We start from the raw sequence: 6,000 nt of genomic DNA, 5'->3' as shown, positions 1-6,000 counted from the left end.
CAATCCATTGTCTTCTGAGCCTAGAGACGTACGCTATGCAGAGGCCTGGAGAAAGGGACAAATGCCGCCAGACTAAACTCATGAACGCTTAAAGTAACAACACGGGGAGAACTGAGAACTGATCCTGCAGGCTGTCCTCTGCACGGACAAACGCGTAAGCGATTAATAAAAACGTAATACAACTACCATCTACATTTGAAAAGCAAAGCAAAATAAAGGCCTTGGAACTGGATGCAGTAGTACAAGCCTGCCTTTAAGTCTCTCTAAGGAGCAGTCCAAGTCACCCCAGGCTGAGACCACCTCTGGATAAATAATAAATGCAAAACCTAAGCCAATCAAACAAGCAACAGTAAACCTCCGCAACTTCCTAGGGGGTGTGGCGGTCGGGAGCGCAGGGCAAACTACCTGAGCCTCACCTGCCTCAAGACCGCTCACACCTACACAGGGTGCGAGGCGCGGGCCTGGTCACGTGGCAAGCTCCGGCCAATCAGCGGGCCGCTCGCGGCTGAGTCCCATAAAGGCGCCAGTCGCCGGCTGCTGACAGCCGCCATCCGGACAGAGCTGGCGGCCAGCGGTGGGGAACCAGGAGCGACTGCCGCGCACTGCTTCAAGTAGTGCGAACCGAAAGGCTGAACGGATGAGGCCCCTTTCCTAAGAGGTACTACCCCTGCTCCGGACGCTCTGCCCTGGGCTGCGCCTCTGGCGGCCCTTGGGGTGAAAATAACGGTTTTCCCCGTCTCCCCTCCCCCATGGGCGCTGGGCCGCAGGGTGGGCAGTTGGAGGCCATTGCCCAGCCGAGTGCGTGCCCGCCTGCAGCCCCGACGAGCTGCGAGCTTGTGGTCCCGAAGGACCATTTTCTGAGTTCCTTTCCTCTTGTAGTACTTATCTTTCCGAGGCGGAGTCTGGAAAGGGGTTGTCGCTAAGTCCAGGGTATAATGGTTGTCTAGTTTTCTTCGTGGTTGTGGTGTCGGCCATTCCCTGTACTGTAGTTTGGGGAGGGCCTTTGTTGTGTCAGTTCTGTGTGTGGACTGTGAACACAGGGATCCCGGTCCCTGGCTCATGTCCTACCCCATTAAGTCCCTGGAATGGACCAGACCCTGTGCTGTGTGATGTGGGTGTACCCTACCTCTGGGACGGGCCTGTGCGTGGGCAGGGTGCCTGTGGAACGATGGGACAGAGCGGGTGGAAAGGAACGAGGGAGGCTTCTCACAAAAGACAGCTCAACTCCATCTTAAAGAGCAGATGGAAGTTGCCTTAAAGAGTGATGATGGTAGCTCTGATGTAGACGTGATTTCAAAGCATGGATATTGTCTTCGATGGGTAGCCCAGACTGGCCTTGTCTTTCCCCACCAGTACAGGATTACCGAGTTTGCCACAAACGCCTGGCAAGGCACGAGTTTTGTCACACAAAAGAAATGTGAGAGAGTGCACACCCATGTGCCGGTTTGTTCCCCTACGGCCCCATCCTCACCCTGTCAAAGTACTAATTAATCTGCCAAATGATAATTACCTACTCACAAGGGCCTGAAAGGGGTCTGCAACCTCAGTTTCCACCCTGGACTTGGTATCCTTGAAAGTGAATAAATGAACAAATAGAATTTGGAAGACGGTGCCCTGGGAACCGGAGAAGAGTTGGCGTGTCACAATAATACTCTAGTGACAAACCCTGCTGAGAAGTCAGGTCAGGTCAGATACAGCAAGAGTCTGTTGGACTTAACAACTAACTGTGGTGAGTGTTAGCGTAGGGAGATGTAAGGAAGGCGGAGGAAGCCGGGCCTAAAGCACACAATACAGACAGTGTAGATTTTGGGGTGCCTGAGCAAATGTTGAGGCTCCAAGAAGGGGATTGAGGAAGAATTAGGATAACTGGTGGTGCTTTGATTTCTAGGTATGTAGAAACAATGATGATATATATCATAACCTTCTAATCATTGTGTGTCGAAGGGAAGAAGTTTGCTTTGATCTGAGACTTGTCTGCCATGTAGTCCAGACTGGCCTCAGACTCTGGGGCGTCCTGCTTCAGCCTCCTAATGCTGGTCTTAAGATTTCACAAAGTTCTTCATTTTTCTTTTTCCTAAAACTCAGTTTGTAGACCAGGTTGGCCTTGAACTCACAGAAATCCTCCTGCCTCTGCCTCAGTGTGCCAGGATTAGAGGCGTTCACTACCACGCCCAGCTGGAAATCTCAGCATTTTAACTAGCCTAGCTATCCTTGGCCACACACCTAGCAGAGACTGTTATCAGACAGGAAATTTCCTTACTTTACCTGGAACGGACAAAAGGAAAACTGGACGCCGGGACTGTGTCGTTGTGAACATTATCTATTTATTAACTGAAGCCTGAGATCATTCTGGAGGAATCACTGTCTCACTGGGCTTGTTCTGTACCCTGGGTGCTGGTGACCGAATGCAGGTCTGGTATGCAAGAGGCTGCTTCTTTGGGGAAGCAGGACTTAGTGCTGGGGTAAGAGCTCGTCAGTGACTGGGGGGGGGGGCTTTGTCTCATCAGAGCCCAGAGCCACATGGGATTCAAAATGCAAGATCCTTCTTTCTAGGCATTGATTCCCAATGTGCACAAGTTCTATAAAACTCACCCAAAAATGCCCCCAGCAGAAAGACCTCGGCCACTTAAGATGGGTAGAAATCGTTCTTTAAATCATCTTCAAAGCCTCAATAAATTCAACTAATTTAAAACAGGTTTAAGCTGTGGCAAGTTATTTTTCATTCTTTGGTAGGCTCAATTTCATGAGACTGACATGCAGTGCAGCCCAGTTAATCCAATGCAGACCATAGTTGGCAGTCTTCAAAAGTGTTTTATAAAGGAACAAATTAGAAATTGGGTAGTTTGGGGGTTTGGTTGTTTGGTTGATTCCTGTTGTTTCTCTCAGGCTTAGGAACAAACCTTACTTTTGCTAGGCAAGTGTTTTACCGCTGCACATCGTTAGTCCTCAGCCACCTCCCCTTAAAGAAGGCAGGGTTTCACTCTGTTACCTACAGTGGTTGCAAATTCCTGGCCTACAGCAAGATTCCTACTTTGACTTCCTTACTAGCTTGTTTGAAATGGGAAATTTTTGGACTCATCTCTCAACAGTAGGGGACTTTTCTCTCTTTTTTTGCTGTCTATATCCTGAGAGCTTCTTTAAGCTGTGTGTGTATTTTAGAGCGCAGTGTATGTGTGTGTGTGTGTGTTTGTGTGTGTGTGTGTGTGTGTGTGTATCAGAGATGACTTTGAAATATACAAAGGCTCTCTTTCTCAGAAATATAAATTTTAGGCTTTATATTGTTTTCAAAATGTCAGAATAACCTGCAGGAAGCAAGCATCTATCAAAACTTCAAACCATCAGCTAGAAATTCTGTCTGTCTGAGACAGGCTTAGTGTAACCAAGTTTGATCATGAACTTTGCTGTGTAGCTGAGGGTGACCTTGAACTCCTGATACCTCCCCAGTGCTGGGTTCACAGGCTCACAACATAGTGTAAACTAATAGGGTTGATTTCCTTCACTTTAATGTAAATGAAATTTTCTTCATATCTTTTTGTAAAGATTTTTCTTTATTATTTTTTAATTATGTGTGTGTTTGTCTTTGTGTGGTTATATGCACACAAGTGCAGACGCCCATGGAACCATCAGATACCCCAGAAGTAGAGTTCTGGAGGCTGTGAGTTGCCTGAGGGGGTGCTGGGAATCAGACATAGGTCCTGTGCAAGAGCGGTGAGTAGAAATACTACCGTAGCCTGGTTTGCTTTGACCCCAGGAAGTAGCAGAGGATGAATTCTGGAGCCTCCTTACCTCTGCTGGAATACTGGATTACAGGAATTCCGGGCAGGCTCGGGCACTTGTTTATGACCATGGCACACTCCTTTCCTTACTATTGCTTTGTTCTCTTGTTCGTACATTGTGTGGCCATTTGCTGTCTTTTGTAGTCTATATTGGTTTTAGAATTTTTCCTATGTTGAAGTATCATAGAGATTGCACTGAATCTGTACTTCACTAGTGTAAGAGGAACATGTTTTCAGCCAGTTTTGTGTTTTATCACCATGTCTGGCCTTCTACTGTGGCCTCTTGGTCTCCCAGTCCTGGGGGGGGGGGTCTGTGGATACGGCTTTCAGGACTTTGTACTACTACTACTACTACTACTATTATTATTATTTTTATTATTTACCCGAGTCTGGTTAATTCCAGTGAGCATACAAGCAAATATGTGTACAGACGGCTCTGCTACCTGTCACCTTAGCAGCATGCAGCTGGGCCTTATTTTACATGTTTGTGAGTTGTCTGCTTGTTGTCTGTGCACCACATGGTACAGGTGCTCACTGTGGCTAGAAGTGGTATTGGAGCCCCTGGAACTAGAGTTAGATCTCTGGGAACCTCCATGTGGGTGCTGGGAACTGAACCCAGGTCCTATGCAAGAGCAGCAGTGCTCTTAAACACAGCCCCTCAGCTCTTCCTTTTTGCCAGAAAATTCCCTTAATCTTAGCCAAGGCTATACTGCTCTCCAGTGCCTGATCCCAGGGAAAGAAGGAGATTTAGGGACATTTTAACAACATACTTGGCCCAGTCCATGAACATGGGATGGTACATCTTCCTATTTAAGTGTGGTGTTTGACCTGCATGTTTGTCTGTGCATCGCAGTGTTCTCATAGGCCAGAAGAGGGCTCAGGATGCCCTGGAACTGCAGTTACGTGAGCTGCCACGTGAGTGCTGGGATCTAAACCCTTGTCCTTGGGAAGAGCAGCAAGATCTCTTAACCACTGAGCCATCTCTCTATACCCTCTTCAATTTTTTTTCAAAGATTCTTTTTGCTGTTTTGTAATTTTCAAGTTGAACGTATTTAACTTGATGTTTGTTGTTTATTGGGGGTAACAGGTGGCCCACAAGCCATCACCAGTGTGGAGACTGGACACAGCTAGCCATAGTCAGCTCTCTGTTTTCCCCCATCCCCCACATGGGGCCAAAGGACAAAGCACGGGTGGTCGGCTTTGGCACCAAGGGCCTTCACTGGCTAAGTCATCTCACAAGCTCTGTCTCTTCAGTTTCTCACCTCTGTATTTCCTCTGAATTCCAATAAACAGATCTGTTACTTCCTTCTTTACTTCTGAAGACTTTTATTATTTTTGCACTGCTAGACAAGCTTTCCGCCACAAAGCCTGTTGTAGGAGCTGGAGAGAGCAGTGGTCCAGCACTGGGAGCACAAGGTCTTCCTGGGGGCTGGAACCCCAGCTTCAGGAGCGTCTGCCAGTGCCGGTCTCTGTCGGCACTAGCATCCACACAGACAGCACGCACATACATATAGTTAAATAAAAAATATCTGTTAAATGTTACTGTAAATGGCATCATTTCCATAATTTCTTTGTGGTGATGGTGGATTTGGAGGTGGGATTTAGCCCAGTCTGGCATGTGTTAACCGTGTTCTCCACCAATGAGCCCTAGCTCTCCTTTCTGAAGACTCTGTTAGAGTATAGACATAGAGCTGCTTTTCTGTATGCTTATTTTAATTATTATTTAATAATGGTTTAAACACCATCTCATTTTATAGCTCTAGTTGACCTGACCTAAAGCAAACTATGCAGATCAGGCCAGCCTTTAAGTTGAATGAGCTCTCCTGCCTCTGCCTTCCAAATACAGAAATGAGCCACCGCGTCTGCCTGTGTGTTGATCATCTTTATTTTACAAATTTACTGAATTTATTAGTTCAGATAGAGTTTGAGTAGAGCCTTTAAGGTTTTTTTTTCTTTTTTTAAAAAAAAACATGGTTAACATATGCCATTTTATACCATCTGCAGTGAAAATTAGCATCTTGATTTTCAATTTGGATGGATGCCTTTTCTTCCTCCCTTTCCTTCTTCCTTCTCTCCCTTCATTTTTCCTTCCTTGTCTAATATCTTAGGCTAGGATTTCTGAACAAGTTATTTTAAATATTATTTATTTATTTTTATTGAAAATAGATTTTTTTCATACAATATATTCTAATTATAGGCTTGCCTCTCCTAACTTCTCCTGCCC

At 46.2% G+C, this 6,000-nt stretch overlaps 1 protein-coding gene across 10 annotated transcripts in view; it reads left to right on the top strand.

Moving 5' to 3' along the window:
• Nucleotides 1–532: 532 nt before the first annotated feature.
• Brdt (bromodomain testis associated) overlaps nt 533–6,000 on the top strand; it is a 57,316-nt gene continuing 51,848 nt past the window's right edge. For 9 of the 10 annotated variants that reach the window (XM_085691527.2, XM_048447100.3, XM_085691526.2 and 6 more), the window contains exon 1: nt 533–658. The gene's annotated coding sequence lies outside the window, so the exon portion shown is untranslated. Of the gene's footprint in view, nt 659–1,706; nt 1,730–6,000 lie in introns of those variants that run through there. The other variant, XM_048447099.3, reaches the window with a different exon arrangement.

The sequence above is a fragment of the Myodes glareolus genome, chromosome 8 (genome assembly GCF_982192425.1).
Source record: "Myodes glareolus chromosome 8, mMyoGla1.1, whole genome shotgun sequence".
NCBI classification, from domain to species: Eukaryota; Metazoa; Chordata; class Mammalia; order Rodentia; family Cricetidae; genus Myodes; species Myodes glareolus.
Note: the sequence above shows the minus strand (reverse complement) of the source record. Positions and strands in the feature narration are given on the sequence as shown.